Raw genomic sequence first — 13,788 nt, 5'->3', positions numbered from 1 at the left:
ATATTTCAATAAGTAATAATTACCTACTTGGGGGAAAAAAAAAATAGATTCCCACAGGACAAACCAAACTAAAATATAAAACCCAAATGGATTTAAGAATTGTAATAAATTAAACCTAAAAAAAAGGAAAATATAATTTCATCTGATGTACACCCCCACTTTTCTAGGAATCAGAGCAAGAGAATCCATAAAAATTCAACAAACTTGACTACGTAAAAATCCACAGATCCTGTGTATTTATAAGGAAAAAACGCTTAGACTTAGCATTTGTAACGTGATCAGGTTAGAAGAAACAAAAGCAGTTCAATGGTGACCAAAGAAACAAGAGGAAGTTACACAAATAGGGTTCAAATTATAAAACACATTTAAATGTCTAACCTTCCTAACAATCAAAGAAATGTACATTTCAAACAAGATACTGTGACCTTTCCCATCATAATATCTGGTGCTAATCAGAATCCAGGGTAAACATTCCCACACTCTGCTGCAGGGCGTGAAAATTGGCACACCTTCCCAGAGCACAGTTTGGCAGTGAATCAAAAGTGGTGAGACTAAGCCTCTCCTCTGGCCCTGAAATTCCACTTACAGAAATTAATCTTAAAGCTCATTAATAAATAAAAAAAATTAACTTCAAGAATGTTCACACTAGGGGCTGGGATTGTGGCTCAGGGGTAGCACACTTGGCCTAACACGTGTGAAGCATTAGGCTCGATCCTCAGCATCCCATAAAAAACAATAATAAACAAATAAAATAAAGGTATTTTGTCCATTTATATAAAAAATATTTTTAAAAGAATGTGCACACTAAAACAGTAAAATAAAGGTAAGGAAGGACAGCACAGTTCGGAACTTAGCAGCACTGCAATGTGACAGGAGCTCTTTGAACCAAGCTAGTGTAAAGGTTAAAAAGTCACTTCCATTCCTAACAAAATTCTAAAATTTTCTTATCTTTGACTCAGCAATTTTGCTTTTTGCTTTGTTCTGGTGGTAGTGAGGATTAACTGAGGGGTAGTTTACTACTGAGCTACATCCCGTTCTTTGAGACATGGTCTTCCTGAGTTGCCACGGCTGGCCTCAAATTTGTGATCCTCCTGCCTCAGCTTCCCAAGTCCCTGAGATTACAGGCATGCAAAAATTTTGCTTTCTAGGAATGTCTTCTAGGTAACAAAGACCTATATAAAGATGCAATCACCTCAGCATTCTTTATAAAACATGTAACATATAAGTTAAATGTCCAATAATAGGAGCAAAACTAAATATAACTTCAGAAATGTCAGTACTGGGAGGTTGATGCAGGAGGATCACAAGTTCGAGGCCAGCCTGGGCGATTTGGCAAGAACCCGTCTCAAAGTTTTTAAAAGGGTGGGATGCAGCTCAGTGGTAAAACACTCCTGGGTTCAATCCCCAGTACTACCAAAATAAAATAAAATAAAATCATTAATAAGGACATCATGCTATCAGTAAGCTTTTCAATAATTTTAAATGAAGTAGAAAAATGAGCTGGGGGTAGTAGCACACACATGTAATCCCAAAGGCTCAGGAGGCTGAGGCAAGAGAATGGCAAGTTCAAAGCCAGCCTCAGCAATTTAATGAGGCCCTAAGCAATGCAGTAAGACCCTGTCTCTAAATAAAATACAAAAAAGGGCTGAGGATGTGGCTCAGTAGTTAAGCGCCCCTGGGTCCAATCTCCAGTCCAAAAATTAAAATAAAGTGGACAAATGTTCACAATGTAATGTTAAGTGGGAAAATATAGATTCAAAATCATATATCCAGTATGATACAAAATATTTATAATGCAAATGTTGAGGCTGGGGTTGTGGCTCAGTGATAGAGCGCTCACCTAGTGTGTGTGAGGCCCTGGGTTCAATCCTCAGCACCACATAAAAATAAATAAAAACAAAGATATTGTGTACAACTAAAAGAAATAAATATTAAAAAAGATTTAAAAAGTGAAATAAAATGCAAATGTTTATATTTCTGAATAGAAAAACAAATATAAGTAAAAAAAACAACAGTGGCACTTCTAGATTATGGAATTTTTACATTCTTCACAGTTGTCTCTCCTAAAAATGAGAACACATTTTTATAAATGAGGGAAGAGGTGTAGGAACAATTTTTAATAAGGTCTTCAGATGGATTTTGCTAACATTTTCCCTGAATTCTCAACTTGATGTTCAAGTGCCTAGGGTATAAGCGAATTTAAGGTTTTGATTTCTCCAGAAAACATCATTTTTGTTTTATACTATGGAGATACACAATATCATTTATTGCCCTGTGCCTCCCTAAACGAGGTATGAGGTATAGAAACTGAGGCCAAAGCTTGACAAACCATTCACAAACCAGCTAGGGGACTCAGCATCCCACTACACCCTCAGGTGAATCCACCCTGAGACTCAAGTTTTCCCATGGCTTTATTATCCCATCTTTCTGATTCACCAGGGCTCCTAATTTCAAATTCCTTGTTTTCTTGACTCAAGGTCTTTTTTGAACTTGTAAATTAAAGAGTTAGATTGGATGACCTCAAATGCTTTCAGATTCGAGGACCTGACTTATTACTGCCTGGAAACCAGAAAACACACGTATGTTTGTTTTATGGGGTGAGGGGAGAGCCACCAACACATCAACTCAAAGCAGCAAGGCTATTATGCCCAAGATCTCCTCCTTATTTCCTTTCCAAAATCTCAAGCACAATGCTTTTCTTAGAGCTCTGCTCCCAACCTTCCTATGAATCCATTAATAATGGTTTAGGACCTTATCAACTATCTTCTCCATTCAAAGACAAAGTGCTCATACACTTCACAGCTCCAGAAATAAAGGAAGTCGTGCTGGGAGGAGTAAGTGGAGATTAGGAGAAAACCCAGAACACAAAAGAACTTTTTATCAGTCCGGAATTCTACACAGTGGAATTTAATAGAGATAAAGACAAGGTTCAGCACTTAGATCTCAAAACTACATGGAAATGATTTGGCCTAACAGTAGCACATGTCCGCAAACACAACTGTGATTTAGTTGGCTAGGACTTCAGTGAGTCAAGTGTATAGGACTGTTTAGAAAAAAAACCTACCACCTTGATTTTTATTTTGCCTTTTATTTTATCTTAAACAGTGTTGAAGAGAAGGAATGAAGGTTACTGTCAGCCAGCACTGAATACTGAACACTGTATCCTGCACTGAGAGACACACTTTAAGAGGGCCATTAATACAGTAAATGGAGAGCAGAAACAGCTGACAGAAAGGGGAATACTTAGCGTGGGGAATAGAGAACCTATGAACAGACAGCAACCTCAACAACTATGGAGGTCCTGGGAGCCAAGTAAAGTTGGCCAGTAGGCACTTAGCAAAATGAAGAGTCTGTTCAACATCAGAAATGTGAGCTGTGTACAACGAAATTCTTTTTCTCAAAGAAAATAAAAATAGTAATTTTTTTTTTTATATGCAATCTCCCCATTTCTAAAAGTTGACTTACAATTGAAGCTTTTGTGTAAACGGGGTTGGCCTTATTTGATTCAGGTATGCTAGTTTGCAACTTGTGTCATGGTGAAACACGGTGGCTATCTTGAACAGCCACAGGGAATAGAAACACTTTTGTTCTGTGTGACATTCATAGGGAAGCAAACCACAGGAAAAGTCTCCAAGAACCTGGTCTATAAATTGGAATGGGCTGCCCAAGAAAGGTGACATCACTGAAAGAATTTAGCTAGGCACAGGCAGGTAAATATTATTGGCCAGTTCATGAAGTCTGCCATTTACTACATCTGACCTTGGCCAAATACCCTAATCCTCCCAAGACTCAATTTTCTTTCCCACCTACCTTTTCCCCTTGAAAAAAGAAATATGTTTAAGTTTAGCCTATCTTTCAGGGATTTTACAGATCAAAATCTGTGCAAGAAAAAATATGTTCAAGGACTATAGGATGTCAAAGAACAGTAATTGAGGATATTATCATAATCTACCATCATAATGTATTTATATCATACATGTCTTATCTCTTATTACTCATGTTAAGGGTATATTCCCAACCTATTTTTTTTCCTTTAGAATATCAAGTATTTGTTGAAAATTGTTTAAAAGTAAATTAGATCCATATATTCTACTACTCACTTTATATTATATATGTTTTTTTAAGAGAGAGAATATTTTTTATTTTATTTTATTTTAGTTTTTTGTGGACACAACATCTTTATTTTACATTTATGTGGTGCTGAGGATCGAACCCAGGGCCCCAGCATGCCAGGCGAGCACGCTGCCACTTGAGCCACATCCCCAGCCCACGTTATTTATGTTTTAAATTTACATAATAAACCATATGTTATAAACATAAAAATAAAATAAACAAAAGTAAATTGGAGCCAGGTGCAGTGGTGCACACCTGTAATCCCATCACTCAGGAGGCTGAGGCAGGAGCATCACAAGTTCAAAGCCAGCCTCAGCAATTTAGTGAGGCCCTAAGCAACTTTAGGAGATCCTGTCTCAAAATAAAAAATTAAAAATAAAAGGGCTGTGGTTGTAGCTCAGTGGTAGGGTGCTTGCCTAGCACTGTGTTTAATCCTCAGCACCACATAAAAATAAATAAAAGAAAGATGTGTGTCCATCTACAACTTTAAAAAATTTTTTAAACAATAAGGGCTGGGGATGTGGCTCAGTGTTCAAGTACCTCTGGGTTTTATCCCTGGTACCAAGGGGAAAAAAAGGAAACTGGAGGGCTCAAATGATGACAGGGTGAGAGGAAAGCATCAGAGGGAAAAGGACAAACAAAGCAAACATCCAGGATGTTAATCGTTAACACCACTGACCCATCTAAAACACCAGACCAGTCAAACTGAGGAATACACCAAGTCTGGTATGTGTGTGAGGGGTGCTATTCTAGGGCAGGCACCGGCAAGCTACAGCCACTGCCTGTTTTTTCTTAGTGGTTTCAGAGGAAGATAGCCTTGCTCATTCAGCTATGGATTTCAGGTAGGTTATTACTGTATATATCAGGCTCTGCTATATATTATGCATATGCTACTTTCACTCTTAATAGACTATGGTTCATCTCTCTATCTCCATCCGGGGGTTTTTAATAGGTCATTTGGATGCCTCTGAGCAATAGCTATTGTATATTATGGCCAAGGTATAGGAGAGGTATGTTTCTAAATGAGTCTCCTCTTATTCCTCTTCTACTTGCAAGATTACAGATTTTATAGATCCCATTTCTCTTCCAACTAATTTACCACCCAAGACCCTGAAAGACTGGGAATGTACGAGTGTGTGAGGGGTTCAGGCAGGAAAAGATCACAATGACTTACAGCCAAGCCCACCTATTCTCCTGAGCATCTCAATTCCATCTGCCTGAGCTTTGCTATTTTCATGGGACCTACAACACATGAAAAATCCTTTCTTCTTGGTTTAGCTGCCCCATCATCAAAGGTTTTCAAAAGAAACAATTACCAAAAATTAAGAGGAAACAAAATTCAAATGGAAGGAAATATGTTAACAGAACTTTTCTGACCTACACTTGATTTCCAGCAGAAATCAGTGGGCAGTTTTAGGACTTCGTTAAAGTTCCCTGGCTTATATTCCTTCCTTCACTCTGAACCAACTGTATGCAAAGACACAAATTCTCTCCAAATACCTGTCTCCCCCTCAAGCAAAGCCTTCAACCCTCCTCCAGAAAACCAGTCACAGTTCCAGGGGGACAAGGACCACCACCTCACTGCTGCACCACCTACCTCAGTGCCTTCCACGGGACCACTGACTGGTGCCTAAGGACACCACTTTCTCTAGCACAAACTTTCTTCTGAGGGCTTCCAGTCATCCTTGGGAGGGTCTCCTCTCAGAAAGGCCATTTCTTCCTCTCACCTGTTCACTGAAGTCTTTTTGCTTATGAGACCAAATATTTAATAACAGCCCCCACTATCTGTAGGAAAGTGAGAGGTGGGGAATGAAGGGAAAGGCTTGTCAAGCACACTGTAAGGTATGCCCCTCACATCTTCCTTTGTTAAATATACACTTTGGGGAACTTTGAAGATCCACAATTCTAGCTTTCTTCCAGAAAACATCTTCTCACACTCAAGATATTAACAAGTCCTCAGGCTCTCCACAGCCAAGGATCAGGGAATTCCTACAGGATAAGGTATTTTTAACACAACAAATAAGAGTTTAAGAAAATAGCTTTTTCTTTCATCTGTAAATATTTAAAACTCCCCCTGCTAAATAAGTTGAGAACAACGCCTGGCTTCACTCAAGACGAACACCCCATGCGCCACTGTCCCAGGCTCTAGGACCGTGTGGCATTGGAGTGCAAGGCTAACTGTTGAGCAACACAGAAAACTGCGCACCATCCACATGACTGCAACACACTGTAGAGTTTTCAAAATCAGAACATGGGGTGTCCCTCCTCCAAAAGCTATCTAAATTGGAGGAAGAATGGGACAAAGTAACGAGAAGTGCTTAAGATGCCTCCTAAATAAATCACATATGGGTAAGAAAAAAACCGGACTAGTGGTGTTTTTCGTTTCCTTCTCCACTAAAGGAGTCTAACTAAGAGGACCTCCAGACTGCGAGGAGGAGCCCAGAGGAGCCCACCAAATTTCAGCCTGCTGAGAGCCATAGGCATCCAAAGGAGCTGAGCCAGCAGCTGGCTCAAATGTGGCAGGGAGAAAGCAGCGCTCCGCTGCAGCGGGCAGCCCTGCGTGGTCTCCAAGGGCTTGGGCCGGGGCTTTCGCCTGCAGCGCGGGCCAGTGCGCAGGCATGTACTCAGCAGCCCTGTCCTGCTGTGCAGCCGAAGCCGCCAGAGCCTCTGCAGATGCAAAGAACGCTGCACCTGGAGCCTCGGACAGGAAGTGGGTATCGGGAAAGGAGAGCAGCCCAGTAAACAGAGCCCAGGAAAGGCAGCCGCAGGCAGCTCGGCTGTGTGTGGGGCAGGGCCGGGGAGAGGTGGGAGTGTGCACGGGGAGAATGGGTGAAGGGCGGCCCGGTTGCGGCCCGTGCACAGAAGATGCTCCCTGCGAGCAGCCGGACCGACACCGCGGGCTGTGGGCTTCAGCTAGCACGTGATGCTGGACAGCTGTTGGCGAGCGTCCAGAAGGACTGGAGGTGGGACCCGAGCAACGGAACCCGAGGTGGGGGCGTGCGGGGGTGGGGAGGCCAGGCTTCCAACTCAGGCCACCCGCGGGTCCTCCTCTGGCCGCTGCCCAGGCCCCCAGGCGCGGAGCAGGCCTGCTCCGCAGCTGCACGCCTTGAGCCGCCCGGGCAGCTGGCTCCAGGCTTGGCCGGCCCAGGTCCTGCCCACGCACCCTCTTCCCCCGCGCTCGTGGCCAGCACCACGGCCTCCCCCAGCCCTTCCGCGCGCTCCCTCCGCTCCCGGGGCTCCCAGCCGCCCGAACTCCTACCGGCTTCCAGGTCAGGGACGAGCCGCCGCCGCCTGCGCGAAACTCGGCTTCCCAGAAGTCGCTCCCGCGGCCAGCCGCGCGCCTCCCAGGCCGCGCCGGATCCCCCGCTCCCTCTGCCGGCGGGCAGCCATTTCCGACAGGCGACTGCGGAACTTGCCGAAGCTTGCCGGGCCGGAAATGGCCGAAGCGGCGTTCGCCACTTTCCGGCGGCGTCCGAAGGCCGCCGAGGCCGCCCGCCCCGCACTGGGCTCGCTGGGTCAGGGGCGCGAGGCCGGCGCCGGGGATTGTGGGAGGCGTGGGGGGCACGCGGGCAGGGAGGGGGAGGGGCCCGCCCAGGATCTGCGTCCTGCGCTCGTCGCCCGGCTGGTCCCGAGCCGCTCCGCCGAGGGCACGGGCGGCCTGTGGAGCTACAGCAGGGTCGGGAGAAATTCACGTCACCCACCCCCGACTAAAAATAAACCCACCCAGGCAGAAGGCCTTCCTGAACCAGGCGGCCGTGCCCAGCGTGGCCCGCGCTTTAGAAACGCTTCGAATATGGAACAAGGAAGGCCGAACTGCGCGGATATTTAGCCAAAATCCCAGGGCTTTGCAAAAACAGCAGGTTCATCACTGTGCGGTTAAAAGGATAAAAAAGATACGGTTTAAGAACTCAAGAGCCAACCCCTGTAAGCCGAAAAGTGCACCGTGGCTACCCCCAGGAACACTGCTGTTACGTACACATTTGGAGATGGGGACAAAGCACCCCGTGGACAACTGAAGGAATGGTGGAGGGTGTTCCACCAGTCCTAAAAGGGAGACCTGTCACCATTGTTAATTCAGGATGAATTAAAACCATCTTTTAAAATCTATAATTGACGTATAATCTAAGATCAAATTTGCTTCAACATTTTTTAAAAAGATAGTTTTAATCCCCAAAGGACAGGGCTTCTATTTCCAGGGAAGCCCAGGCACACCCGGCCAGGTTGGCTCTTCTCCCTGCCCTTGGGTGGTCTGTTTCTTTCAGGAGAACTGCACCCTTTAGACTGCTCAGCAGCTGCTGCAGACCCCATCCACTCCCTCTTAGTGGAGCCCAGTCCCAATACTTAGCTGGAAGGCTGAGAAAACAGGAAAGACAGATTTGATTCCCACAGGGAACGGCTGAGTTAGGATTCCATTTGCAAAAGGAAACTTGAAAAACCCCTGGCAACCCCTTTCCCAGAGCGCCCTCCTCACCCCTCCCTCCCCAAATCAGCCCCTCCTCTTCCTGCTCCTTTCTGCTGCTCTCCTGATGTCTTTTTACTCTCCCCTTTCCTATTTTCTTTTTCTCCTAGCACCTGCCTCTTCCTCTCCTTTCCCCTTTATTATTACATGCAGACATACTCGTTTAAAGTCCCACCACTATCATACGTGTACAAACATGGAGCATTGACCAGTTTTGTTGAGGAAAGTCAGAAGAGGAAACAAAGTGCAAAACCAGAAGCATTCCAGAAAAAGAAAATGGGAAAACTACTGGCCATGTAATACCAACTGTCTCTTTTTGTTCTCTCTCTTTTTTGGTTTGGTTTGGTTTACAGGTGATCTACTTGGCTTTCCTCCAGAGGTGGGTGGCAGCAGCAGGAAGGAGCCTGGCAGTGTGGGAGGAGACAGGACAGGAGTCAGGGGAAGAATTTCCAGGTGTTGTTGGTGTTGGTTCATCTCCACTGGCGAGAGTGGACGTGCAGATACCTGCCACCTGAAGAACTCAGTCATCGTGTACATTTGAGTAACTTAACACATTGCTGACTTATTTGTACCACTGACTTATTTGATTTTACCGTGGCCAAGCTTAAGGAAGATAAAGGACATTCACCTGAAACTTGGGGAGCCCACAGATTCACTGGTGCCCTGGATGCTGTCCAGCACCCCTCCTCCTCAGGCTCCTGTGGGGCTCACTCCCCTACTCCTCCCCCTTCCTCTCAAGCAGCTCCTCAGTCTCCTTCTCCAGCGCCTGTTCCTTCTTCTAAAAGCTGTGTCCACAACAACATGACTTGGGCTGCCATTTGTTCCTCTCCACACCCTATTCTTGCCCCTCCAGCCAGATGCTATGCATGGTTTCCACCTGTCGCAGGTCTCTTGCTTCAGCACTCCAGTCCCTGTTTTCCAGTGGCCCTCTAGATACCATCACAGCACCATCATCCTATTAGTGCAAACTTTATGAATACTTAATTGCCAGGCAATAAGCTACACCCTTTATATGCACTGTCTTGTTTTAATCTTACTGGGAGGTGCCAGCCTATGGAGAGGGAACTGAAACTTTAAGAGGCTAAATAAATTAGGTGCCCAAGACTGCAGAGTGCATGCAAAGCACAGTGGACTCTTAGTCCTGCCAACTCTTAACCCCACGTCCTTCACCAGAACAGTAAACTTAACATATCCCACACTGAACTCAGATTCATCCCTATCCCCTGGCTCTCCTGGAATGTCCTTGTTTATAATGTTAGCCCTACTATTCCTAAAACAGAAACTCCAAACCTGGCATTATCTTTGACTCCTAAAATAGATATGATGGGTCCAGTCTGGGTAATGTGTCCACCCCTAGATCAATCAATCCCCTTTGACTAAGCAGCAGGCTAGCTGAGACCTAACATGACAACTGGGGCCTTGCCTGAAATAGGGATTGTTCCCAGACAGTTGAGCACCTATGGAAATGTACCCAAGGTTCTTTCACACAAAAAAAAAATGTTTGCAACGTGCCCTGCCCTTACAACATGAAAGTCACCATATAAAAAGAGAAGCCACAAAATAAGAAGCAAAACAGTATTGTTCTGCAAGAGACCAGCAATTCTATCACATGAGATGGAAGGCAATTCCCACACCTTGTATGAGTCTCTGGTGGTAAACAGTCAACAGTGATGTGTTCATGTTCAACAAAGTCCACTAGGAGGACAAGAACAGAAAACTACCCAAATGACCATCGGCAATAGACCAGATAAAATATGGTTCTTTCACACAACCGACTACTTCAGAGCAACAAAAATTAATGCTCTACAAACCCACACAGCAATGCTGCTGAAACTCACAAGGCAAAGCAAAAAGAAGCCAGACCCAAAACAAGAGTTCAGCATATGACTGCCTCCATGTGAAGTAAGAAAGAGGCAAAACTAAGGAATTCCACCTCAAAGAATCCACTGGAGGAGAGCAGAGCAGCTAAGTGGGCTGGTAATGCCGTCTCCTGTGCTAGACACCGGGTACTCATGCGTGTTCAGATTGTCAAAATTCATCCAGCTGTTCACATACCCTATCTGCCCTTTTCTATACGTATATCATCCTTCAATAATATTGAAATGATGGGGGAGTGCTCAAATAAAGGCACCTTTAATCAGCCTTGAACTTCAACACCAAGATTATCCTAGAGTGACCAGTTACTGTCACCCCTGCCCCCTCCATTACCCCACCTTCTGAGAGAACCAGCAACCTTGGGAAAGAGCCACATTACTTACCACATGGCCTCATCTCCTCTGGCCCAGCCTGGCTAGATATCCCTCTCCTAGACACTTGGGAGTGGGACACTGTGAAGCCGAGTCACAAGATTCGGACTGCTTGATCTGATAACTTATACAACTGGTGGAAGGAGTTTCTAGACACGTGCATAGTGATAATAACAAGAAAGATGATCTGCAGGACTCAGAAGAGGAGGGCCCACGGGCAGAGGAAAGCATATGATCCAAGAGAGATGGAGGGAGGTGCCACAGAGGTGCTGACTTTCAGCCCTGGTTCCCACACCCCAGCTTCAAAAGGTACCCATGAGATTATTTGTGTGGCCTTATTATTAATAATAATAAGCTATCACAGCTTTTTGTTTCCAGCAATCAAATATGCCCTAACTGAAGTTATAGTATTCTTCCCTGGAAAAAACTGCACAGTTATTATGTGCTAGACACTGCTCTGAGCACATGTCACATATTATCTCATTTAGTCCTTTAAGGACTACACAGTAAAGTACCATGATTATTCCCATTTCACAGATAAGGAAAAATGGAACTCAGAGAGGTTAAGTAACTTGCTCAAATCACACACCTAGAAAGTTGTAATGCAGGTGCTGGACCCAGGCAATCTGACTGCAGAGGCGGAAATCTCAACAACTACACTACAAGGTGGTTTAGGGAAACACTAACAACAGCACTGTAAATTGTATGCTGTATTAATGGACCTGACTAAGGCATTTGATCCACTAAATTGAGTTCAAATGCAGAAACAATACAAAGGATTGAGTGTCTAGAAAAATTGGTTAACATTTCTTTCCTTCACAAGGGAATTTCAGTTTGAGTCGTAGATGTTAAACATGCAGAGTATGATGAAGTCATACTAAACAAGACGATGTTCTCTTACCAGGACATTCTTTATTTTACAGATTTCAGCAGAATGCTTAGCGAGTCCCCACTGATTAGTTTTCCCCAAATGGTTAATATCCAAAAGAATGGGGTTTTAGTTCTATAGACGCAGAAATTGATAAGAAGTTCTTAAGTCTTAGGGAGTGAGGTGCTGGTGGTCACTTTCCATCTGCCAGACCCTGGGCCACTCAGCAGAGATCAGTCACAAAGAAGCCACTGGTGACCCCCAGCAACCTTCAAGATTCAGTAACTGTCAGTGAGATTAAGTCAGATAAGAACCTGTTCTATGTGTAATGCTTTGATTTTAAAAGAAAGTGCTGACAGCTGCTATTTGAGATCTTTCCTATATGTAAGTGATTGGGCAATTTTGTGGCTTATAATTAGAACAATGCATGACAATGTCTAGATTGGGCTCCAAGGTCACTCTTCTCTTCAGTCTGTCAGTGCCAAAAGAAACAAAAGGTCATCTTCTGAGGCTCCAGGACAGCACTCATTACCTGCCAAGTGATGTTACCTTTTAAAACTGCCTAGTTTTTGTCTGGCAAGAGGAAGGGTATAGTTTAGTTCACAGATAATTTGTGGCAAGAACACTGAGTTAACATAAGCTCTAAGACAAAGCACATTTTATTGTCAAAAAATATTTTGGGGCTGAGGGTGTACTACAGGAAGAGGTCAAATTAGCTATCCAGCAGTGGATATGAAACCACCACCAACAAAAGCTTGATCCTGGAAATTTCGTATAATGATACAAATACCACTAAGGTCAACATATAGGCACCTAATGTCTATCCTAAATCACACCAGTTAGTAGCAAAACTGCTGGGTTAGACACATGGTGCCACAACATGGTCCATCTGCTCCAGGGACTTGAGTCATGAGAGCTCCAAGCAGAGAAAAGAGGTGGCCGAGCTCCAGTGTCACATTTGTATGTACAACCAAAGAAGTTATCCATAGACTCAAAAGAGCAACTGCTCACTAGCTTCTCTTTTTATATTTTTTTTTCAAAAATATCTTTATTTTTGTTTATTTTTTTTATGTGGTGCTGAGGATTCAACCCAGGGCCTCAAGCATGAGGGGCAAACACTCTACCATTGAGCTACAACTCTAGCCCCTCCCTAGCTTCTCTTAAAAACACCATGTATGGAGCTGGGGTTGTGACTCTAGTGGTAGAGCGCTTGCCTAGTATGTGTGAGGGACTGGGTTGGATCCTCAGCACCGCATAAAAATAAATAGAATAAAAGGTATTGTGTCCATCTACAACAACAACAAAAAAAGACACCTTGTGTGGATCAGGCACTCTAGTTGGCAAAATGATACAGAGGTTCTTGAAAAATATCAATTAACTTCTCAGTTAACCAATTTGGTGAAAGTAAAAATTAAAAGCACAATTTCCAGAAGTAATCACACAGTTTATGCTTTCAAAACATATATAACTTGGGCTGGGGATATAGCTCAGTTGGTAGAGTGCTTGTACAAGGCCCTGGGTTTGATCCCCAGTACCACCACACACACACACACACAAAATAAATATTTTATTTAATATACATATCTTGTTTATAACATGATTTTATGGATGGCAAAAAACACCATAGTTTCTACCAATAAGATTTGCAAAAGAAAAACATGTAGGTATTTTTTAAGATTTTTTTTAAATATGGACACAATATCTTTTCTTTATTTATTTTATTTATTTTTATGTGGTGCTGTGGATGGAACCCAGTGCCTCACATGTGCGAGGCAAGTGCTCTGCGGCTGAGCTACAACCCCAGCCCCCAAAACATGTAGGTTTTAAATCAACTCATGAAGACTTGCAACAAGATTTTATAGAAAAGAAAATTTTTCTCTATTTTCCTTAATGTTATTCAAAATTAATTCTCAACCTAATTGGTAAGAGCATAATTCTAGTAGGAGCCAAATAAATCTCAGAACAAAATAATCATTGATCCCTTCCCTAACTCAAGCCTGCAGCCTTGCAAAACTATGACACAGGCCAAAGATAAAACCAAACGAAAATATGACCTTATTTCTACAAATCCGTTGATGGACGGGGCACCAATAATTAAAAAC

General features: G+C 43.7%; 1 protein-coding gene across 2 annotated transcripts in view; it reads right to left on the bottom strand.

Moving 5' to 3' along the window:
* Extl3 (exostosin like glycosyltransferase 3) overlaps positions 1–13,788 on the bottom strand; it is a 104,957-nt gene that overhangs the window by 44,890 nt on the left and 46,279 nt on the right. The window contains exon 1 of one of the 2 annotated variants that reach the window (XM_027926916.2): positions 7,373–7,513. The exons of the other annotated variant lie outside the window; for it this stretch is intronic. The gene's annotated coding sequence lies outside the window, so the exon portion shown is untranslated. Of the gene's footprint in view, positions 1–7,372; positions 7,514–13,788 lie in introns of those variants that run through there. 2 annotated transcript variants of the gene reach the window in all.

The sequence above is a fragment of the Marmota flaviventris genome, chromosome 3, assembly GCF_047511675.1.
Source record: "Marmota flaviventris isolate mMarFla1 chromosome 3, mMarFla1.hap1, whole genome shotgun sequence".
NCBI lineage: Eukaryota > Metazoa > Chordata > Mammalia > Rodentia > Sciuridae > Marmota > Marmota flaviventris.
Note: the sequence above shows the minus strand (reverse complement) of the source record. Positions and strands in the feature narration are given on the sequence as shown.